We start from the raw sequence: 25,021 nt of genomic DNA on the forward strand, positions 1-25,021 counted from the left end.
TGCCCCGTTCACCGCTCCTGCCCCGTTCACCGCTCCTGCCCCGTTCACCGCTCCTGCCCCGTTCACCGCTCCTGCCCCGTTCACCGCTCCTGCCCCGTTCACCGCTCCTGCCACGTTCACCGCTCCTGCCACGTTCACCACCGCTCCTGCCACGTTCACCACCGCTTCTGCCCCGTTCACCGCTCCTGCCCCGTTCACCACCGCTCCTGCCCCATTCATCGCTCCTGCCCCATTCACTGCTCCTGTCCTTTCACTGCTCCTGCCCGGTTACCGCTCCTGCCCCTTCACCTCTCCTGCCCCTTCACCTCTCCTGCCCCGTCACCTCTCCTGCCCCGTCACCTCTCCCGCCCGGTCACCACTCCCGCCCGGTCACCACTCCTTCCCAGTCACCACTCCTGCCCACTACCTCTTCTTTCCTGTTGCCACTCCTGCCCCGTCACTGCTCCTGCCCCATCACTTCTCCTGCCCCATCACTTCTTCTGCCCTATTCATTTCTCCTGTCTGTTCACTGCCACTATCCGTTCACTGCTCCTGCCCGGTGACCGCTCCTGCTCATGCCTAATCATCGCTCCTGCCCCATCACTCCTCCTGCCCCGTCACATCTCCTTTCCTGTCACCTCTTCTGTCCCGTCACTGCTCCTGTCCCGTCACTGCTCCTGCCCCGTCACCTCTCCTACGCTGTCACCTCTCCTACGCTGTCACTTCTCCTGCCCTGTCACTTCTCCTGCCCGTTACTTCATCTGCCTGGTCACCTTTCCTGCCCCATTACCTCTCCTTTCCTTTTGCCTCTTCTGTCCCGTCACTGCACCTGCCCAGTTCACTCTGTGTACCACACTGACAAACTACACAAGGGGGAAAATTCCCCACAGTACTTTGTTTGGGGAAAGCTCCTCTGTAATCAGGAACTAAGATCTCACTGGCATGTGATATGCTAAAGGAAGGCGGTGGGCGCATTGTCATTCCAAAGGTGATAATTAGCCTCAATTGGAATGACAATGGGCCTGCCCACAATCTGTGAGAGCTCAGGGAGGGGCTGCTGCAGCCTCTGGAGTTCAACAGAGAAGTGCTAGCAGCCCCTGGAAGCTGAATGAAAAAGTTATCGTTTTTAAGTAGGACTATTCTTGCTGTCCCAGGACGATTTTTTAAAATAAAGAAGTAGGGGAACTGACTGACCTAATTTTTAAAAGTAGGGGCACGCCGTGCCCTTCGATCCCAACTTCTACCACTGTTCATAAGGGCTTTGTGTGAGCTTCAAGCTATTCTCTGGGCTCGCGGCTCAACAGCAGCAGATGTTATGGATGCCTCGAGATGAATTCAAACATCACACAAGCTCCACAACCAAATGGTAAGGAAGCACGCGCTGGGAAGTTATGCACTCACAACCGTTATCTCTAATGGTTTGTGCGGCATGCGGCTGACAGTGAATTTAAATACACAGAGTCACAGTTCAAATAGTTTGCGCTGAATGCGGCTCCTAGTAGACTTAAATAAGCAGAGCCGCTGTTGTAATGTTTTGTGCTGCGTGCAGCTCTCAGAAAATCCAAACAAAGACAGTAACAGTTTGCTGGTCGCATACATGGACAGCACACTGTATATGTGCAGAACCATACATCGCCAAGAACTCCCCACAATGCCAACACGTCAAATAATCTGCCTGTTGCCTCAAAATTCCCAAAACAGTTGGCTGCAGCTCTGTGCTTTGTGCCAAGACTAAGTCGATCCTATGTGGCTCAAAGTATATCACTTCATACGTCGTGTACACTCCCTCACAACCGAGCATTGAACATCTAGATGCTGTGCACAGGCCAGGACACACTCAACTTCCAGAGAGTCCAACTGTCACAATCTGAAGTCATTCCTTGTACATGTCGTGACAATCACAGTAGTCCACTCTGCCAAAAAGTCATCATGATTGGAAACCGCTCACAGCAGGAACAGGCAGGTAGCAAAGCAGGCAAGCAGCAGGAACTGGCCCTTACATGGTAGGGCGACCGGTGGAGTGGTCACTGGTGGGGCTCATTGGTGCCAGCTTCCTTAAATACACAACTCGTAAGTTCTCTTGAAGTTCCATATACTTGAAAATCCTTTAAGTTTCATAAACCATTATCCATTGAAGTAGCACACACGTAGGTTCTACCAAATCACCGCCAGTGTTAAAATGAAAAATATCTCTTAGTCAGGTCGTCTAGAAATAGGTAACAGGTTTATTCATTAAGATACTTCATTAATTATAGCTTCAGGATGATGGTAAGATCCATAATATATGCCCCACCAGGAGCAGCCTCCTTGCTGCTCAGTCCTCTCACACCAACTGATCTCACTCCAGCACAAACATTCTCAGCATTCCAAATGACATCACCAATGGCTGAGCAGCAAGGCAGAGCACAACAATGGGAAGGATGCATAAACCAGACCAGTAGGTTATAACACCAGTTCGTTTTTATGATTATGTTTAATGATTTTTTTGTTGTTTGTTTTGTTTTGTTTTTTGTTTTTTTGTTTTTGTTTACTGTTTTTGTTTATTATAAGTGAGGAGGTGATGTGGTATCCTAGGTTATAGAACCATCTCTTTCAGTGGGTTTGCAACTTTGGAGCTGGTGGCTCTCGAGCCAAACTGCAACTGTAAACGGTGACTTCGGCAGCTGCTTCACGGAGCGCTCCTGTGGATGACGCCTACATTTCTGGAAATCTAAATAAAGCTTACTTTAAACTCTACAATCGCCTGAATCATCCTTATTACACACGGCTTGCCTCCAGGCATGCTTTCTGGTGGGGACTCCCACCAGATGTACATTTTTTATCAGTAAAGACAAACCCTAACCACTGGGGTATACTTTAAATCCTGAGTTTGTGCTTCTCCATACCTATCTCTCTTAACACATACTGCCCACCAGTATGGCTGACATGTGAATCCTACACCTGGTAATCCTCATTGGCTTATGTGACATTCCCTATAGGCTGATTTAAATATTTGTATGATTCATTGTCTCTGCATAATGTGTGAATTATATAAAGTACTGTGAAACCCTACACTACGAGTAGCGATATACCACAAATGAAAAGCATATGAGAGTGGCTACGGAGAGATGATGGGCACTTTTGGAGGGTGGCAATAAGGGCATCCGAGGAAGTGAATATGGGGAGAGTCCATGTAGAGATGAGGGCACTGTTGGAGGGTAGCAGTGAGCTAATCAGAGGAGGAGGTCATGGAGGGCTACGCAGAGATGAGGAGCACTTTTGGAGGGTGGTAGTGAGGGAGTCGGAGGAGGGAATCATGAGGGAAGAGGCTACAGAGAGATGAGGGGCACTGTTGGAGGGTGGTAATGAGGACATCCAGGAAGGAGGTCAATAGGGGAGAGTCTAGGGAGAGATGAGGGGCACTGGTAGAGGGTGGTAGTGTGAGAGTCTGAGGAGGAGTTCATGAGGGAGAAAGGCTACGGAGAGATGACGGGCACTGTTGGAGGGTGGTAGTAAAGAGAAAGAGGTCAAGGGGGGGCACCAATAAAGACTTCCACCCCAGCGCTAAAGCCAACCCTGTCATGGCCTTTCTGTTTTTGTTTATTAAATTAGCAGTCGGGTCATTAGGGCCCCTGAGGAACATATTTTAAAGTGTGTGCTAATTATATTTACTGGTATATTTATTGTTTTAAGTTTGAGGGGGATTTTACTCATTTGTTTTACCAGGAATAATGAAAAAGGATCCGGATGGTGGCTGATATGATAATCAGGGCTGGAAGGGAGTGTGCTGCAGAGTCCGGGGTTAGGTGGCGTTAGTAATGAAGAGAGATTCTCTCTGAAGGCTGGCAACGAGGGAGGCTGAGTAGTGTTACTTGCCTGATACTCCCACCTCAGAAACCTCCTTTTCACATCAAAGGGACCTTACATGGGATGCATTTTAAAAAAGAAAAATGAAATGTCAGTTTCATTTTTTTTAAGAGCAGGCAGCAGTCCGTGGGACCACTGCTTGCTCTTCAAAAATATTTTCACATCCTTTCACAAAGGGGAAGGGCTCCCCTGGTGACCCCTTCCTCTTTCAAGTGGATTACTACCTATTTGGAGTAGGAGGCAAACTGCAAGTGTTTTGTGACTTTAATTGTGGTCGCAAAACAATGATGCATACAAATGCGGCTCGCTATTAGGAAGGAACGACCGTTGTTAATACCGTCTTGCACAATGGCGTTTGTACATGCAAGCAGGTCAGGGCCACATAGGCCCCTGTCTGGGTGGCATACTGACCAATCACAGCGCTGCTTAGAGCATTGTGATTGGCTTAGGGAAGGAAGCCTGGCTGCCTGCTTCCTGTTTTTTTTAATGAATATTATTAAATTGAACCCCTCCCCACCAGACCTCTGCGCGCGACCCCCCGCCAACCCACTATTCCTCTCCCCCCACTCCCTCCCGCGAGTCGCGACTGCCGCAGTGGCCCACCCGAATGCACTCTTGGCCCACCCAAATAAAAATTCCTGGAGCCGGGCCTGGTGGGGACCCTGAGGTCTGCAGGTGCGACAAGGGCAGGTCTTTGCTGCCCCTGCCTCCTGGTGAGTTCGTACCCGCAGAGAGAGGATGGTGCTGCAGCCAGTGCGGCCACCTTAGCTGCTGCGAACAAACATGTCTTTTGTGTTTATTGTATTGCTGTGCTGCTATGTTCTTCTTGCGGGGGGAGGTTGCCTATATCGGCACTATGCATATGGACCTTCCCACCCGAGTGTTGGTCTTGAACCAGGATCAGATAACTTTCCTGGATGTCTGTAGGCCCCACACCCCTCACTGGACTTATACAATCATTCAGTCATTCTGCCACCTGAGCAAGACAGCCACGTTTTCCACATCCAAGGTGTAGGCATCGAAGACAAATTAAGGGAGGATGGGACTTGCAATGCAACAGCACGTCAGTGTGGTGATGTCACTTGGAGAGCATGTAACATGATGACATCAGCAGCTCTTGTGATGTAAGAGTGTTCCTTGCCTCCCCAAGTGCCCGTTACAATCTGTGCCCCTTAGAATGATGACGTTACTTGTGTTTGTGTTAATAAACACTTTATTTCACATTAAGAGTGCAGGACTCAGTATTGCTCTCAGCCATTGCAATCACAGTGGATTCATGAGGGTGGATCAGACCTCCCTCTGGAACCAGAAGACTGCCAGCTTTAGACTAGTCCAGGGGCATAACGCAGATCCCGGCGTCACAATGATTGCGGAGCCTGGTTCATATGGCCATAGGGAGTCGGAGGTTACTGGGCTCCAAGTGTCACAACTGGATGGATGGATAGGTTTTTATATAGCGCAATATCACCGCCAGGTCTCAAAGCGCTTTGCATTGGGAACCCGTCCTGGTTTTTCCCTGTGAGATAGCCCTACTGGGCATCCCCAAGGTGAAAGCCAGGCTTCCCGCCGCGGGGGCCGTAGTGGAGATTAAGCAAGCTATTGCCCAGAGTTGCAGAGTGTGAACCTGTGATTCGAGTAGGCACCGAAGCGAGAATTACCGAGTCCGTGGACATTTTGGGCTCAAGACCCTGCCGCGTCGGGAATTGAACCCTGGTCCCGGGTCTGATCTCAGCGTCCGGGTCTGCCTCCTCTAACCAGTGAGCCACACTTCTCCACTACTGGAGCCGTTCACTACAGGTGTCCTGATCCCACACTACTACTGAAACCTAGACTGCATAACCAAGTAATCCTCCTTAGCACTTGATTCTCTCTTGATCGCTGAGCAGTTTGAGGCTGCCTCAAGGAAACCACGAGCGTTCGATGCTCAGAACACCATCATAGTACCCTTAGATGACTGAATGTCCAGACAGTGCTTCACATTATACAAAATATACCTAATGCTTATGAAACTAAATACTGTCCTTGACTTAGTGATTTTGAGAAAAAACCTAAACTGTCTAGCTCATATCTTCCTAGGTGGAGATAGAGCCCCAAATGTTATTAACGAGCTTAAGCACTAGTGCTACAGAAAGACTTTACAATGGGGCTAAACAATGGAGGCACTCGGGAAGATCTAGCGCCCTCGTTCTAATGGAGAACCTCAGGTCTTTCTTGTTACACTTCAGACTGGCATGAGCTGCTGCACTTCAAAAGGTAAAGGTGTCTCTTCGTTGGAACTCTCAGGAATGTGCTACTACTCAAAGTATTGTTTTTATCCGCTAGATGTCTTATGAGTGTTTGGTGTCTTTTCCGCGAAAACCAAAGTGATCTCCATAAACTTTTCAAAATCTCTGTAAGCCAACCCAAACTCTGGCTATGTCAAGATACGCTTAAAGGAGTGTGGGTGCATTCCACATATGTCCCCTAACTCGACATGGGCTTCAAATGCAGATATCTCCAGAACCTCTTGATATATTTAGATGTGGTCAAGGGTTCTGGACTACAGATGACTTCTATCCGCTATCTGTCCAGCTCACCAGGGCAGGTGTTGAAACTATTGTAATCCTCAGGGTATTTACAGATAATGAAAAGGCAGAAATCCCTTTCCCGGCATCCTGGAGGGGTCAGGAATGATGCTGGCACACCCAACAGATGGTTTAAACAATGACTTTTCCTTGGACCCCCAGGTGGTGCACAGAGGGCTTAGTCGTTTTCCACTTTTCCGATGGCACTGACTACTTAGGAGTTAGAAAGCGGGTTTCCAGTTGTTGATGCACCCATCAGCACGCGGAGGACGGCGAGAGGAGTTGCGGGACAGCGTAAGAGGGCGTTTGCTGGAATTGAACGCCCACTGTGGCAGCTTCTTTCCTCCTAGACTATCAATTTTGGAACATTTGCTTGGGACACAGTTACGGCACAATTTGTGAAAATATTGGACAGTTTCCGAACATTTCGTTAACGATTAACTATCAATTCTCACCTGTACCGCCCTCACCTATCCTGGCCCATTATCGGCGCAAGACCATTTCTTTTCGATTTTCGCCACAGTGCGGAAAGACTGCTTGGCTTGTCTCACAGAAATATCTACTGATACCCTGACTGGGTTGCAATTATCACCAGTCGTGGGGGATTACCCATCTTTCCCATCTAGGGATCTAGCCCTGAAGATTTGGAGTGCACCCCACTTCAATGAAACACGTGTCGGCTGGCGCAATAGATGCATTTGCTACATATACCAACTGCCCCTCGTTGTTGTTTCAAAAAAGACCAAAAAAAGATCAAATATCTGTATTTAGTTTGTGTGTGCATAGGTTTTTGTCCCACAAGGTGCACAGAGGGTAGCTGGATTACCTAGAGTGGTGCAAACATCACATCAACTCCCACAGCTTCTGACCGGCAGCTGGACCACTAGACCAAACTGGCCGCAGGCAGACTCTACTCTGTAGTGCACAGTCCAGCATCTTCGTTCAACAGGAAATATGGCTATCTTCTTTCAAGGAAGTCTAGCGTTACTTCATTAATGAGGCCCCCACGTCTGATGAATAGATGGCAACCAGACAAAACTGTATGTCTATATCAGTCCTTCCCAAATGCACTAATGTTTAGTTCTGTCCTTGGTTGATCAGTTGCTGGTTGAAGTGATCACCAGTTCTCAGGATGAGGGCTCTTCTACAGCATTCACTTTCTACGGTGTTTCTACAATCACAGAGTGCATGGAGTTTGTGTCTACTTCACAGTCTGTTCTGTGCCATAAAAAGTGAGCAGGCTTCATGTGAATTCTTGCATATGTTTGTTGAAGTGGCATGCGCCTGGCACAAGTGCTGTGGGTAGTAGATGTCTTCATTTGACCTTCAGAAGACCTGTGTGCAACTCCTGGACTATCAGTACCACCTTATCTGTCTATGTTCATTCTACTCCATCTATAAACCTTTCCATTGGATCACACAGGTGGGTGCTGCTGGCATTGCAAAAGTGTGAATAATTCATAAAGAGACCAATAGACAACTATTAAATGTAAAAAATCACTACACTTTATAAATTCAATCTAGGGAACATATGTACTAGGCATGTTATCAGTTTGAAATGCTCCCATTCGACGTTTGCGACTGGTAAAATGCTTTTTTCAGATGGACGAAACCTGTTTAAGGAGTCCGAAAAGTTTTTCCGATCCCTGAAATGGGAATTCGAATGGATACAGATTTGGTATCTGGAAGGGGCATGTTTTTGGTGTGTTTTTTAAACACTGAATCAGGGACTAATGTAGGAGGTGGTAATGCATCTGCAAATGGAAGAGGATGTAGCCTTGCAGCTATAGAGGTCGACTTCGAAGCTGGGGAACCTGGTTCGAGTCTCGGCAGCAACGCTCAACATCCTGTCATTTTGAGCAAATCACTTACCTCCCTGCGCCTAACAAAAATGAATGTTTCCTTGTGTAACAAGACTGGTGCTCTTGTAAAGCACCCTGATACCTGATATCTTCAGGTCTAGTTTGCACTATATAAAACTAAAAAAAAGTTGTCGAAGAGTAGTCAGAGGTCCAGGGGGAACGCTGCCAACTCGTGAAGAGCCAAAAAAAAAGGAGAACTTTTCTTTCAAAATGCAACGGTTTCCTTTATTGAAAACGGTTGCATTTAAAAAAACAACAAAAAAAGGTTTGCTTTACAAAAAAAGGCATGATGGTCAGCAGACCACCATCCCTGTGATGGCCTCCAATTGTAGTGAGCCGCAATTGGCGACCTCCCTTATTAATATTCATGAGGTAGCTCGGGGTGGACCAATATGATATGGAATTTTAAGAACTGACCTATTAGTACATAAGTTGGTTCTTAAAATTCGTTATCTTACTTGCACATTGCGACCATTATTTTGTGACCAGCACACCTTCCAACTCACACGGTGCCACTGTGTGTCACACGATATTGGCTCCCATCACACAGTCACCCGATAAGGAGCAGCTATCGGTGTGGGCAAAATTACCTGGAAACTCGCGCAGAGAGCATGTTTCCAGCTAATTGTTTGTCGGTTCTGCTCAGCTGATGCCCCTTACCAGGTGTGAAACCTCCCCAGATCATTGGGCCAGCTTCAAAAGCTTTGTATTTGGTTTTTTGCGGAGCAGACAGGTAAGAAGTTTGGAGGAGGAGGGATTTCAGTGCCTTGGCTATGATCGACACTAAGCCCACTTCGAGGCCCCTCCCTCTCCCCCACACACTGAAAATGCACGAGATTCTTAGTTTACCTGCCGCTGACATTTATTTTTTTACTTATTTTTATATCCATGTGTACCACACACTATTTATGTTAAAGAAAGTGTCTCAAGATGTGGGAGGCTTCATGTATGATTGCTGGGAATGCCAACAAAGGTGTTATATTTCAATAGTTTGCACAGCTAATCCAAGTGCGTGGACTTCCCAATGATGAAAAAGTATATATAAACCAGCTCATTAAATAATAAATCTCAGCTAACGCGGTCACTGTCTACATCCTCCTTCAATCTCAGATTTATTAATTAAATCACATTAGGCAGTAGTTTGTTGTACTACAAGATGTAGTACAGAAGGCGATTAAGTACATGTAAACTCATTTTTAAGACATTAAAAATAATAAAAAAGGATCTTATAGTAAGCAAGTTATCAGATGGCACCTGCTCAGGATAGCATTTTCATCATAACCCAGATGTATTTATAGTTTTATATCTTCATCTTCCACACTGTCTTGGGAGGAGAGCACTCAGCTCCCTGTACTGGTGGTGCTCTGAGGGTGTGGGTGGTGCAGAAGTTGGAACACGCAATGGCATAAACTTGCGGCAGTCTGATGCTGTCAGAGGGTGTGAACCACTCTCCGGGTGGATGGGTGGATGGTTGGGGGTGGGTGGGTCACCAGACGTGGGGTACCTGTGTTGCTGACATGGACACCTCAACATTTTTAGGGTTACTGGAGATTGGGAGTCAGTGAAGCATGTGCAGGCCAGGGTGGGGCAGCACAGAGGATTGTAAGATACCTCCCCTTTAGAGGAGGTGCACCCCCAGGTGAGGCTTCTGGCGGAACAGATAATGCAGAAATTACTTACAAAAGATGCCAGGAAAAATTTAAACATTCGTGGAAAGACATGTCCCACTCACAAATCATACGGGATAACCCAGAAAGCCAAGAGACCTCAAGAACTTACAGCCCATCTCTCTGCTCCCCTTCCCGACCAAGGTCATCGAGAAAACCGTCAACAGACAGCTAACCCGATACCTCGAAGAAAACAGAATCCTGGACACTTCCCAGTCAGGGTTCCTCAACAACCACAACACCGAGACTGCCCTCATAGCCGCCGCCACCGATGACATCAGGACCCTGCTGGACAATGGCGAGAACGCAGCACTCATCCTCCTAGACCTCTATTCCGCCTTCGACACTCTCTGCCACCGCACACTACGCGCACGCCTCACGGATCTGGCTCTGGATTGGACCACCTTCTTCCTCTCCGGCAGAACCCAGAGCGTCCGCCTTCCCCCATTCCGTTCCAAAGCCTCCTCATCTGCGGAGTGCCCCAGGGATCCTCCCTGAGCCCGACGCTGTTCAACATTTACATGGCCCCGCTCGCACATGTAGCCCGACAGCACGACCTCAACATAATCTCCTACGCCAACGACACTCAGCTGATCCTCTTCTTCACCAAGGACCTCATCATCACCAAAGCCAACCTCCACGAAGGAATTAAGGCCGTCACTGACTAGATGAAGACCAGCCGTCTGAAGCTGAACTCGGACAAGACAGAGGTCTTCATCCTCGGCTCTAACCCTTCAGCCTGGGACGACTCCTGGTGGCCGACGACACTGGGGGCAGCCCCGACACCCACCGACCACGCACGCAACCTGGAAATCATCCTCGACTCAACGCTGTCTCCTCCTTCAACACCCTCCGCATGCTCCGCAAGATCCACAGATGGATCCCGACAGATAGAAGAAAGACAGTCATCCAGGCCCTAGTCAGCAGCAGACTCGACTATGGAAACGCCTTCTTCGCCGGAGCCCCGACCAAGCTCATCAAAAGACTACAATGCATCAAAACGCCTCGGGACAACTGATCCTCGACGTACCACGCCACGGTCACGTCACCCCACCACCTGAGAAACTTGCACTGGCTCCCCGTCAACAAGAGTATATCCTTCAAGCGCCTCACCCACGCACACAAGGCACTCCACAAGAACAGCCCAGCCTACCTCAACAGACAGCTCTCCTTCTACATCCCAACTGCCAGCTACGCTCAGCCAACCTCTAACCATCCTGCGCATCCGAAGAACAACCACCGGTGGGAGATCCTTCTCCCACCTCGCCGCCAAGACATGGAACACCCTCCCACGGAGCCTTCGACAGACCAAAGACCTGCTGACCTTCAGGAGGATACGCAAGACCTGGCTGTTTGATCAGTAGCACCCCCTTCCCCCAGCACCTTGAGACCCTCGCGGGTTTGTAGTGCGCTTTACAAATTGATTGATTGATTGAATGCCCGAAGATCACTTGCCCAAACAAGCTAAGAGCTAAATGGAGCTGACCATAACCTTCTTGCTGTATAGTTTGTTGAATGCTGGGCTTATATGACATTTGGAAAAGTAGCTGAAGCACTCCACGTTCTTCAAAAACAGTCCTACAGTCCCTCCCCTTCCCAGTCTGACAAGGATCATGTACGGTTAATAATTCTAGTGGGCTAGGTTTCTGTTCTAGGTCCAGAGCCTTGTTTTAGGCATGCTTCCTTATCCACCTTTCTATTTCCCCACCCATTGCCAAGGGCTGTGGTACGCAGCCCGGCAGTCTGAGGTACCCATGTTTAGTTCCCCATTCTTGGCCAAGAGCTGGGAAGAGTTATCCTGCAACCTAATGCTCCTCCACCCTCTTGCTGACTAATCTGAATTGGTAAATTACTAAGAACATTATTTATCTGCCCCCTTCTTTCAAAAACTCTCACTTTCATCATTGTCATCATACACTGAGTGTCTGCTAACTAGCCAACAGCAGAATGTCACAACATGGCCATTGTGATAAATGCTGGCCAGCTAAGGTGGCCATTCTCAGAATCCCTCTGCTAGAAAACATGCACAGTATCATCTTCTCTGCACCATCTAACCTGTGCTTTAGAACGCCTTGGTAACACACCCTTCACCATAACCTCTCTGCTGAGAACATGCCAGTCCTACCCTAATGCATATTCCTGACTCTGGTAGCATGCCCTCAGAGTTACTGTCCAGGTAACATACAACTGTGTTTAGTGCCCCTGTAGTCTTCCCTGATATGTAGTGCTCTAAAAACTTGCCTGGGCGCCCTTCATCGACTATTGTCACTTTTGTGTTGTCTGTCACAGAGTACAACAATTTTATTAAAAGACAATGTAGACTAGATATCTCAGCTTATGAAGAATAGTTATACATTGTGTTGTGTTATTGTAAAACAATGTCTTTGTGGATTTTCAAATATAGACTTTCTTCTTTTAGAAAAAAATTCAAAGTTATCTTGACTGCTTGAAGAAAAAGCTGGACGATGTAGTGGAACTGAATCGCAGCGAAGAAATTAAAGGAAAACAGCTGGAGGTAAGGCAAGAGTAAATTATATACTAGTAGTCTGGAGAGAAGACCTCAAATATTGCCTCAATTTACCAGTTTCCAGCATGACCACAGCATTTGTGCCAGGGTTCAGCTGTGCTTCCAAACTATCACCTGCAACTTCTTTGAACATAAAGAGATAAAGTCACTTTAAGGAAGCAGGGGTTTCCAGAGTTCTTGTTTGGATGTAGTGAAAAAGTAATCAAATCACAGGCCCTGCTTAACCGTGTCCCTGATTCCTGTTTAACTACCTTCTTGGAGGCGATGACCACAGTGCACGGATGATGGTAGCAATGGTACCATTAAAGTCTATTACTACATCAAGTGCCTCCAACCAGTCAATCGCGAGGAGCCAGTTCTCCTTCCTTTGGATTTTGAGAAGGCTTTTGATTCTCTTAGTTGGGTCTTTCAGGAGGAAGTGTTGATCAGGTTAGGTCTGGGTCCTCTGTTCTGGGAATTTGTGCGGGTACTCTACTCTAACCCCAAGGCCCAGGTACTGGTCAATGGCACCTGATCTACCCATTCAACAAGTGGTCGGTGCACCCGCCAGGGATGTCCACTGTCACCAATCTTGTTTGCTCTGGCGATCAAGCCGCTGGCTATGTGGATTCGCTGTGATGCTCAGGTCTGGGGATTCAATTGGGGTGTGGCAGTGAAGGACCTCATTGCTCTCTATGCGGATGATGTGCTTTTGTATATCTCACGCCCATCGCTTACGATTCCTTTGGTGCTGCAGATCCTTGGTCTATATGGGGATGCACTGGGGCTTAAAATTAACCTGCCTAAAAATCTCTCTATCCCCCTGCAGTGCCCCTGATTGACACGGAATGGTCAACACGGCTTACGGTGCACAGACGGAGTTTCCGATATCCAGGAATGTATGTTGTCCTAGAGCCAGGTCTAACCTGGAACTTGAATATTTGCCCTTGTGATTCCGCTTAATGACAGACCTAAGTTCAACAAGGGGAAAAACCTGGTATCCTACTTAATTATGATTTATTTGTGTCCACCACACTATATTCTTTTAGTGATCGGGTTATTTATTTACCCTATTTCATCAACTCTTATTTCATGTGAAATTGGTTTATGTCCTTTTCTCGAACCATATAGACAGTAACATATACATATCACATATATGACAATTTACATAACATTTATCTCAATGTAACACATAAATTATACATAATTACATTTCAACATGGAAACATTACATTAACCAATGTGCCATATGTACTCCACAATGACACTATGAGATTTCATTCAACATTCTAGTAATCCAGTCTAAATTATTTTCCTGAATTAATTAAATTTTCTTTTTTTTAATATATATCCACTTTTTGCCAACCGAATAGCGAATTGCCGACGCGCTTCGAGCCTCACGGGTTCTCAATGGGCTCTCATCAGGGCTTCTTACTCGCAACACATTGGTAAAGTCTGCCAATGTCCTGCACGTTTTTCAATGGCCATGCGTCTCTCGCACTTTTGTAATGGGACCAATATTCCTGATCCTTTCTTATATCTTTGTAATCTGTATTCAATATCTCGAGCAATTGTGCATCATTTGGCTAAAAATCCAATATTTCTCAGTGTCGGGTGGCCGGCAGGGACGTTTTCAAAAGATTTATTCACTGTCCTCCGCTCCCCGCCTGATTATTCATATTCTTATTTCATTCTTTCACTCAATTTCTCTGTCTCCTCGCGCTTCAGCATTAATCCAAACACGGAAATGACAGACCTCAGCATATAGGCCAAGTTACCTTTTTTTTATAGCATCTATTTTTTAATGAATTACAGATGCAATTGTATACAATCAGTTACAACTTGGTCGGCTTACATTTCCCATTCAAATCACTACCAATACCAGTATAAACATTACTTCCGCATATTCGTCTGATTCCAATTCTTCCTCGAAGGCTATTCCGGGATTGTCATCTCACATCTTGGTCCCTTTCGATATCCTGTAGGGCTAGTGCAAATTCCCTCTCTGTAGGCGGTCCATTTTCCCCAGATCAGGTCCCACTTCTTTGGGCAGCCTCTACCACTATATACTCACCTTTCTGTGATCATGTATGAGTCCATGTCTTTGCCCCAGTCCTGGGGCAATGGTGCCACTTGAGCCCCCCTGTATCTAGCTTTGTTTCGTTTTGCTATTATCATTCCCAATGTCGCCCATGTCTGATCTTGCCGGCTCCGATCCGTCCCCTTCCAGGAGGCATAGTTTCGGCTCTGGTTCTATTTCCTCCCCGCAGACTCCAGCCATTATGTTCACCAAATCCTTTCCAGTCGCGGCCGGTGGAATGACTCCAGTCACGGCCGGCATGATTCCGGGTGGGAGGGGAGGGTGGTACGCGCGCGGGAAGGGGTGGGGTGGTCGGGGTTAATGTAATGAATTAAACTTACCAGGCATGAGGCATCTCCTTAAGGTCCCGCGTCGCATCACGTCGGCAATGCTCAACAGGAAATACTAACTGCGCCAAATCAGGAGGCTGAATGCGACGGGGTGGCCGGGCGGCTGACCCTTGTTTCCTCATATCCTGGCATTTGATAGGGCATGGGGCGACTTTGAGCAAAACGCATCACCGCCCGAGCAGGAGTCTATCTACAGACGCATGCATTACACTGGGCATGCGCAGCATCCTAATGGTTTGTGAATATGAGTGAGGGGCACCGCTCCTCACTCACATGCGCAGTCAGACCATCTTCTTGACTCCTGCTCTCGCCTGCGTGCGCAGGCGAGAGCAGGAGACATGCGCACTTTAACCCCTGAAGCACAGGCCGGCCCAGAAATGTAAACAGACGAATTGTGAAAGCTGTCATTTCGTCTGCTTACATTCCTGTTGCCCAAACTGCAGTGAGCAGTTTCTTTTGTGGGGCGCTGCCCCGGCGCCCCTATGGACCAGCCGCCCCTGCTCCTTCCAATAGTTCCTAATCACCGGGCAGTCCCATATTAGGTGATGGAATGTTCCTTCCCGTTCATAAGCTAGCTGAAAGTATTTTGAGATTCCTCTATCCATTTTAGCTAGTGTAGTTCTCGGGACGTATGTTCTGTGTAGGATTTGCAGTTGAATGAGTCTTAGTTTGGCTGATATGGCTACCTCCCGGGGAGTACCCAGAGCATCTTGCCAGTCATTGTCATCCAGTTCACTTAAGTCACAGTGCTAGAGGTCACAGAGTTTTTCCAGGGGGTCAGAGGTATTGTATATAGGCTTTTTATGTCAAGGAAATTGCCTTATTATCCAATAATTCAGTGAGAAGCCTGTCCCCTAGAGGTGAGGCTTCTAAGAAACTACTTCCCAGAGGAAAGCTGCCAATAAAGCGTGCCTCACTTGGAGTTGTCTGAAGGTTTCAGTCGGGCCAGGTCAAAATACAAATAAGTTCCGCAAAGGGGACAACCTCCCCTTTTCTATAGATCTCCCACTGTTGTGATACTAATAAGGTCCCACTTATTAAATCCCTTGCTTGTGTGAAGCCCTCCTAGTCTCTCGCTATCCCAGAGTGGCGTATTTTGAGTTATTTTGTCATGTCACCCCAACCTTTTGTTCACCTTATGCCAGAGGGGGATTGTATGTGCAGTAGGTCTAGTCAACATCTTCCCTCTCTGTTTCATGTATAAGGCTCTCAAGCAACCTCACTCTCCCAACAAATGCCTGTCCATCTTATAGACCGGTCCGTCCTGGGGTCGGTGTACCCATTAGTTAGCCACCACCAACTGTGCCGCCCAGTAATATCTTTCCATCTGCGGCAGTGCTATGCCCCCATCATACCATCCGCGTATTAACTTATATGTGGCTATTCTCGGGGGCTTCCCATCCTATAATAGGTCTTGTACCTCGCTCTCTACCACCTAGAAAAATGTTAGTGGGATTACAAATGGGGTGTTTTGTTTGGCATACAAAAATCGAGGCAATACCATCATTTTGTATAGCGCTGCACATATGGGTGTCACTAAGGAGATGTGCCAATGGAGCATGTATATTTTGTATGAAGAACCGGTCTGAATCATCTGTCACAAGTATTCTGCAATATCAGAAGCCCTCTGTTTCTACAGTCTCCTGGCAACCATTCGTCAGGCTCAGGGGGCGTTCCAAAAAATACATAATTTGTGGATTTCGAACAATTAATAGAGTACCCTGATTGCTCTCCCAGGTTTTTAAAGGATAGTCATGATCCTGGCTATTGAGTGGCGAGGGGAGGCAAGATATAACAGGATGTCATCAGCATATAGTGATATTCGGTCTTCCCATTGTGCTGACCAACAAAGGCCTTTGATCTGATCGTCGCCTCTTATCCACACGCCAACGTTCCAGGACCAACACAAATAAGAGTGGTGACTGGGGGCACCCCTGACGAGTCCCTCTCCTCAACTGAAAGGTGACAGAGGACCTCCCATTCACTATCCCTTGAGCCCTGGGCCCAGTGTATAATAGCCTAATACATGCCCAGAATTTGGGTACAAACCCCGTTTTCTGCAGGACTGCAAACACGTATGGCCACTCCACTGTAACGAAGGCCATGAATGTGTCTAGGGACATTATTACTGCATCTTCCCTAATAGTATCTTTCCTGCCTGTTACCGAGTGGATGCAGCGTAGATTGAGTGCCATATTTCTTCCTGCCATGAATCCAGATTGATCAAGGTGTATCAAGTGTGAGAATTGATGTACAAGCTTGGCCGCGAGAAGTTTGGCCGATATCTTAATTTCGGCACTAAGGAGTGAGATAGTGTGGTATGAGGTGCATTGATCTGCTGGTTTACTGGGTTTATGCATCACTACTATAGAAGGCAAACCTTGATCCCTGGGAAACTCCCGACCCTTACACTCTCTGAGTACATTTGAAGTAAGTATGGCGTGACCTGGGAGGCTACAGCTTTATATTGGTCCCATCGCCTCTCCGAACTGGAGACTGTGTATTGCAGAGGCTACTTCCCACCATAATATTGCTCTCCATACCTGCTGCGTCTTCAGGAGTTATCACCGGTAGGGGTAGATCAGCGAAGATGTCCTTTGAGGCCTCTGCTGTGGCCGTGGGGCTTTCGGAGTATATATTTTGAGAACTAGGGATACAAAGCAATATATCTAAAAACCAAACAAAATTTGCCCAACATTGTACAGACTAACAACCCATGTGATAATTCAATTATTCATTTTATTATTCATGTATATATTTTATAGTCTTTTTTTAGATACTTTCTTATCTTTTTTTCTCCTTTTTTCTTATAAAGTTGATTACAATTCATGTACAAAAATTATAAAAAATACAATACAAACAAACAGGAAGCAGTAGATGTGGCAGACGATGGAGGCAATGCGGTATTAACTACACGCACCTCGGCTAGGCAGCCCTCCCCAGGTGACCGTCCACTGCAAGAAAATTAATTGTCCAGACCATACAGATGAAAAGAGAGAATACGTATAAAGACCGCCAGACACAGGACGCTGACTTTCTTGATTAAACTAATGATGAAAAAAGATGTGCATGATGGTCAGTACCGCAACATCCGATACTGGAAGTAGTAATTCCTCAAATAGGGCCTCGTGTTTCTAGCGATAGTTCAAACCACATTCTGTTATATCGTCATGAAATTCGATGAAAAGGATGACGTGGTTACACGGCTGTAAAAAAAGGATTCCTCTAATCTAATTCTGACGGCTTACGGGGGGGCCGAGAGCCGGAATTTCGATAATGCTTGGGTGATGGCTTCCTAGATGTGAAAGATAATTTCGAGATACGGCTCTCCGTAAAAGCAGGAACACCGCGAACGTGCCGGTGTTTGGTAAGATGGCTGGCAGCAAACGGGGCTTTCGGAGTATAACATGGCAAAATATTGTGCGAATGTCTCCGCTACCTCTCGGGGATCGTTTAGCATGGCTCCAGCTGTTGTAGTGATTGTACTCCCCCACCTATTTGCTTTTTTGCGCCGCTCCAGCCATGCAAACATTTTCCTGGCTTTATCGCCATGCTCATAAACGCGGTCTCTAGATGCCGACTGTTTGGCTCTGGCAGCCTCTGAGGCCAATTCCTTATAGTCCTGTCTTTTGAGCTGCAGAGTACTGAGCAGCTCTTCTGTGTGACACTCTGGTGCTTGAGTCTCTAGGTTTAAAACGTTGCGCTCCAACTCTCTTATCTCTTTTATATCCTACCATTAGTGAGAGACCTTCCCCCTTTATGACTATCTAGTAAGCTTCCCACAAGATCTGTGCTGATTCTACTGAGTTTTTGTTTTCATCGAAATATGTTTTTGTAGTCCGGACTAGGCCTTTTCGTATCTGATGGACATTCAGGCCCCATGGCTGCAACACTATGTTTCTTTGGGTACCCCGAGCCCATATCGGGGAGTGGTCAGAAAGTCCCCATGGCAGGTGGTGTACTTCCCAAAAGCAAGCAACTCTATCTGTATGTGTGAACAAGAAATCTATGCGTGAGTGGCTATTATGTACCCTTGAGTAATTAGTGAAATGCTGTTTTAATGGATTCTGAGTGCGCCTGACATCAGCGAGACCCATTGCTGTCAAGAAATCTGAAAGTGCGGAGGAGTGGCAGAGTTGTGACCTTGCGGGGAATCTGTCTTGAATGTCCTTTGGTGTCATGTTGAAGTCACCTTCAATTAGGAGCGCTCCTTCAGGTAACCTCAGAAGGAATGTGTTCATGTCGGGATGGCGCTATTGTACAGCGCCAGCGGTATGTATACTGAGACTATGTTAATCGTTTTCCCTTTCCACTTGCCTGTCAGCACAGCAAATCTACCCCAGTCGTCCACTAAAGTCCGTTCCAGGATGAGCGGGAATTGCTTCCTCCCCAGCACTCCCACTCCCCTCGACTCGGAAGTGAACCCCAAATGCACAGCCAACTTCTATCCCCCCCCATCTGTCTAGAGCCCTGCAGGTATTACCCTCTAGATGTGTTTCCTTGAATAGGGTCACGGCAGGCAAATGTCGCTTAATGAATTGTAGTACGGAGCCCCCTTTTTGTTATTGTTATTGTTATTGTTAACTTAGTTTTCTATAGCGCCAACTCACCAACCGGTCTCTAGGCGCTCAAAACAGACAACAAACAACAGTGCATGAGGATGAGGGAGAGGCAGGGCATGTTATAAGACTATTTCGCTGAATCAAGTACCTCCCTAAATAAAAAGGTTTTTGGCAGCTTCCTGAAACGCAGGAGATTCGCTTCTTTCCGAAGTGATTCTGGTAGATTGTTCCAGATCTGCGGAACCAGAACTGAGAAAGACCTCCCTCCTTTGGTTTTTAACTTATAACGAGGGCAGACCAGAAGCTGGGATTCGGCGGACCTCAGGACTCGCTTGGGGATGTACACCTCCATGCGCTCTTTAATGTACGCAGGGGCTTGCCCATAGATGGCCTTGTGGGCTGTGCACAGGCTCTTAAACTCCACCCTCTGTTCTATGGGGAGCCAATGTAGCTTCAGTAGTAAAGGAGAGGCATGGGATCTTCTAGGTAACTTGAAGATCAGATGCGCCGCGTCATTCAGAACCACCTGCAATTTATTAATCAAGATTTTAGGCAGACCTAGATAGAGGGCTTTCCCATAAACCAGCCTCGAGACGATGGTGGCAGAAACCACCATGCGGAGAAGGAGAGAAGAGGAGCCAACTTTCGTAACTGTCTGATCAAGCCAGTACACATCCCTACAACTGAGGAGATCTGACTGGCCATTGACAACTCATTGCCAATCTTGATTCCGAGACTTTTTACTTTGTCACTTGATATCGGTGAGGGTCCTAATTCCTGGGGCCAGTAGAGATCACGCCAAGGCGAGGCTGAGGTGGAGACCACCAATACCTCAGTTTTTTCCGGATTTATTTTCAGCGAGTTTGCCGTCATCCAGCTGACTGTATGTCTGAGAATGTTCCGTGCGCTAGTTTGTGCCAGGAGCGTATTGTCAATACTCAGCAGCAACTGGGTGTCGTCAGCGTAGTTAAATACACGACAACCCATGTTAGCTAGAGAGTCAATCAACGGCTGGAGGTAAAGGTTGAAAGTCAGTGGGGATAGTGCGGAACCCTGAGGGACTCCGCACTCCAGAATACTCACCTCAGAAATGGCATCCCCCAGTTGGATCCTCTGGGTCCTGCCGGTCAAGAAAGAATGGAGCCATTGATGGACCTGACCCCTTATCCCAAAAGCGGCTAATCTGTCCAATAGCAGGGAATGGCTGACAGTATCGAACGCCGCCGATAGGTCTAAAAGTATCAGGGGGCTCGGTTTCTTACTGTCAGCCATACCTCTCAGCTCATCCAGCACCGAGAGCATCACCAACTCGGTGCTGTGATGTGCACGAAACCCCGCCTGACGCTCCTGGAGAAGATGGTGTGATTCCAGGAACGAGGAAAGGCTTGTCCCCCAACCCATTGACGTTCCATGATAGCAGTCGCAATTGGGGAATATTAATCATGTCTGCCATTCCCTACCCTTGGGTGTATCTTATGTCTTCCTGCTTCAAGTTTGGACATTTTTAAGCTCTTCATTTTGGGGGCCTTTACCTCCTTATGCAGCCCACCCATTAATCGTACTGTTTGAGATAAAGTCTTCTGTCACTCTGCCCTCGGGACCCGGGTTGTCTGTTCCGGTTTTGAGTACTACTAACCTTAACTACAATAAAAACTACCCTACTACCCTAGTGATACCCTATAAAAAAACTTGCCCCCGCCTACCTCCTTGCATCTCAGGCCTTGATCTACCTGCATCCCCAACTCTGCAGAGCGCCTGTCGTCCCTCCCCAATCTTAACTTTGGAGACTAGTGTCACAGCATCCACCCCCTCCCAACGGCCTTGCATGCTAGGTAAAATATACTCCTATATCCAAGCTCCTCTCGAGTTCAGTGCAGCGCCCTGTGTGTAGTAGTCTGATTCTCCACCTCACAGTTCAGACATATCTTTGATGCCGGAGTCCGATTTCACTAGTATAGTGACACCACTGAGTTTGTTTCTTTCTTTGAGTTACTGTGGGTCACATCTTTCCTCCAGGGACCATCCTTAGGTACTCGTAGATGTTCCAGTTACTCTGTGGGACTGGTCTCCCTTACTGTTGTCTGATCCTGTCCTGCTGGAGTCCCCTACCTCCATAGTTTTCATGGGGCGTTTATATCTTTTTGCTTTGGAACTGGGATCTCCAACTCGTCGCCATACGTCTAGCCATTCCCATACTTCCACTGGGTTGGCCAAAAACCAGACCTTCTGTTCCGCCTCCACTCTGAGTTTGGCTGAGAAGACCATTGCATACTTTAGTTCTTTCTCTCTCAGAACCATTTTCACCTCAAGAAAGCTGCACCTCTGTTTTTGGCTTTGATTGTGAGGTCTGGGAAGGACGAGATTTTGTTGTTTTCATAGCACACAGGAGGTGCACTGCGTGCAGTTTGGAATATTGTGTTGCGGTCTCGAAAATAAAGAATGCAGGCCAATCTCGATCTTGTTGGTGCTCCCAGCTGGATCTCCCTTCATAATCATCAAGCTTTGCATCTAGAACTTTGCTTGTCTCATGTACTTCACTGACCTGTCTTTTGAGAGTGGTGGTGTCATGTTGCAGGTCCGCTGTTTTCTCTTCCATCTCCGTCACTCTAGTGCCCATTTTTCTTAGGTCGGCCCTGACCAGCGAAAGCTGTGTGTTACTGAATCTATTCACGATTGCAGTGAGGACTGTACTCTGTTTAATGCAGTCATTATGTCTTGCAGTGTTAGGCCCTCTTTTGTTGCAGGCTCCTGTGTATCTGCCCGTTTCTCTTCCCGGGGAGTCCCATCGGTGTCTGCTTTGCTTGTCCAAGCAAATTTGTTGAGCTTGGATTGATGAGAGCCAGCAAACCTTTCCCCCCAGTCATTGTAGGTGGCTGTTGATCAAGCCTGGTAGTTGAGGTTAAAGCCCACTCGTGTTTGTACGCCACCTGTCTGTAGCTATGTTAACTCTACGCAGCCTGTTGGGGTGTCCCCCGGTGGGATCTGTTCTCGGGCCGCTTCCTCTCCCAGTAGTTATCGGGGCTTCAATGTGGCATGGAATGCTCTTTAGATGTGTCCTACTTGTCACCTTTCCCTCCTTTCCGCATGGTTCTATCAGTGGCCCCTGGTGTGTCTGCTTTGTGCCTTCTGCCAAGATTTTTGGAGAGAGCGTATTCCCGTGCTCTTCTGTGCTGATTTACTTTGTCCTTGCCTCCGATTGCCTATTTCTTGTTCACTCTACTGGGGAGGGTGATGGTGGGGGTGGCCCCCTGAAGGTTTTGGCTCCCCACACTGGGCCGTTGGCTCCGAGTCTATTCAACCGCGCAGGCGGCCTACTGTCTGTCTTTAATTCCTGGCACTTCTATTTGGCTCCACAGCCTCTCCTGTTACCACTCCCCCTTCGTCTCAGCAACTCCACTCCCAATGCTCGTTGCGCCCAATGGTGTCTGCACTTCGCAACTCACTCACCTCAGAGGCACAATACCTTCTCCACATCTGAGGGTAAGGGCAGCTGATGTTGTTCCTTATTAGGGTTCTCTCGAACCGTTTTCACCACCCACTCCTGGCCCTTCTGCGCAGCTGTTACTGACTCAGGGGGATCGTTACTTCCGCTACTGCTTGCAACTCAGTCTCTGGCTCGTCCGTTCTGTTCTGCTCTACGGTCGCTTGTTTCTGCTGGCACTCAGGGTTATTCCGCAGTGCCTCTGGGACTACACTGTATTCACTCATTCAGCTCTCCCGGGGCACTGGCGGTTACTTCCTCGCTTTGTATCAGCGCTGTTATGGCTCGGAGAGGCGACTACTATAGCCCCCTGCTTCCGGTGTCTTTTAGGCCATGCCTCTGGACTCATTTTCCTGACATCTAGGGGCTGCACATTTCAATGGACTCCTCTAGAGCAGTGTCCCACTTGAAGGTTGTGTGTACCTAGAACGGATATTGTACCGGATATTTAGGGAAGGGGGTTACGGATCTCGGGAACTCCTTTAGTTGTCGGCCATCTTACATCGCTGCTGCCTTGGGACGCACCGCTCTGTTCAAGATGATGACTCTCTCGCTATTACTTTTCAGAATATTACCTCTAATTGGAAAGACACCTCAAAAATGTCCTTTCAAGCATGGTGGAAATAACTATGTCACCATCATAGAATGGACAGAGCCTACGCCACTTCTACTCCTCTGATGATTAAAAGAGACTTATTATGGTTACCTTTAACTAACTTTTTATCTAGAAAGTCAACTTAACTTTTATTGGTCCAATTTTTACAATGTTATTTCATGTACTTTAAATTTGATTCTCACTATGTTTATTTCTCTATATCACTTTCTCTTTTTGGACTCTTCTCTTTTTCTTCTCCTCCTTTTTCTTCCTTCTTTCTTCTTTTCCTCTTCTCACCCTTCTCCTCTTTCTTTCCTTCTTCTCTTCTCGGAAAATTTTCTAAAAATGCATTTTCACTTAGTACAGCTATATTTCATAAGGACATTTAATAATACTGTTTTTTGTCCATAATCCACGTTATTGAGCTTCCTGCTTTTTCTAGACTTTGTAATGATGTTTTACATTGTTTTCATAATTTCAATAAAGCATTTTAAACATAGAAAAGATGATCACTCTCCCCCGCTTTTTATACACATGACAAAACTATCCCTTGCTATTGCCGCAATCTTGGTGGTGCCAACTGCAGGCTAAAATCCTGGCATTTTTGTGGCTTCACCAACCTCCCTATATCATATGGGAAAGGCACTCCATCCACATGAGATGGGGGGGCTTGGGATGGCCGATGAGCTCCTTTACTGTTGGGCGGCTCAGGTTCTGGTGTTCAACAAGTGGCAGAGCAGGGAATTTCAGTTGGAAGTGGACAGGATTGGCATGGACAAGGTAAATGGCTGCTGTACGGCACTCCCATTCCAGCTCCTCTTCCCCAAGTTCTCAAGGGTGGTTCTTGGGACTTGGCGTAAGGCACACCAGTGAAATGGCTGGGTTCAGAGGATTACACTTGCAACCCCTCTCTTGGTAGGCGGCTGGTTGCATCAGGTCTCCTCCCTAGAAGGGTTCAGTGGGTAGGATAAGATCGGGATTTCCAAGGTGGGAGACATTTGGCAGGCAGCGTGCCTTAAGTTCTGTCAGGTGCTGCAGAAAGAGTTTGCTCTGCACAAGTCCCAGTTCTTCAGGTATATGGAGTTTCCATGCCCTGGAGCAACACCGCAGTACCTTGTGGAATGTTCCTGAGTGTAGCCTCTTGGAGTCCAAGAATCTTATGGGACCCATCACAGAGAAGGGGATTTTGCAAGTTTGCAAATACCCTATTGTCATTCCCCACATGTATTTGTGACCCTTAAGGCCCGATGGGAGCATTGGGTGGGGCCCATAGAGGATGGTGACTGGAGGGATGTTTGCATGACACCTAGAGTGCAGGTTATCTCCTCATGATACTGGCTCATCCTGCTCAGTTACCTGCACATGACCTATAAAACACCAGATTGGCTGCTGCACACAGGTGTGATGGAGTCGCCGGCGTTTTGGCACTACCCAGGGATGCCTGCTCACTTTTATCATATGGCATGGAAATGTCCCTTGATTGCAAGATAATGGGGTAGGATCATTGAAGTACTACCTAGAGTACTGGG

The 25,021-nt window shown here is 47.4% G+C and overlaps 1 pseudogene across 1 annotated transcript in view; it reads left to right on the forward strand.

Annotated features, from left to right (window-relative positions):
- Positions 1 to 25,021, forward strand: part of LOC147717630 (E3 ubiquitin-protein ligase TRIM39-like) — a 245,838-nt pseudogene that overhangs the window by 36,394 nt on the left and 184,423 nt on the right. Inside the window, exon 2 of the transcript XR_015296081.1 lies at positions 12,338 to 12,433. The product of XR_015296081.1 is annotated as an E3 ubiquitin-protein ligase TRIM39-like (transcript). The remainder of the gene's footprint in view (positions 1 to 12,337; positions 12,434 to 25,021) is intronic.

The sequence above is a fragment of the Lissotriton vulgaris genome, chromosome 5 (genome assembly GCF_964263255.1).
Source record: "Lissotriton vulgaris chromosome 5, aLisVul1.2, whole genome shotgun sequence".
Lineage (NCBI taxonomy): Eukaryota > Metazoa > Chordata > Amphibia > Caudata > Salamandridae > Lissotriton > Lissotriton vulgaris.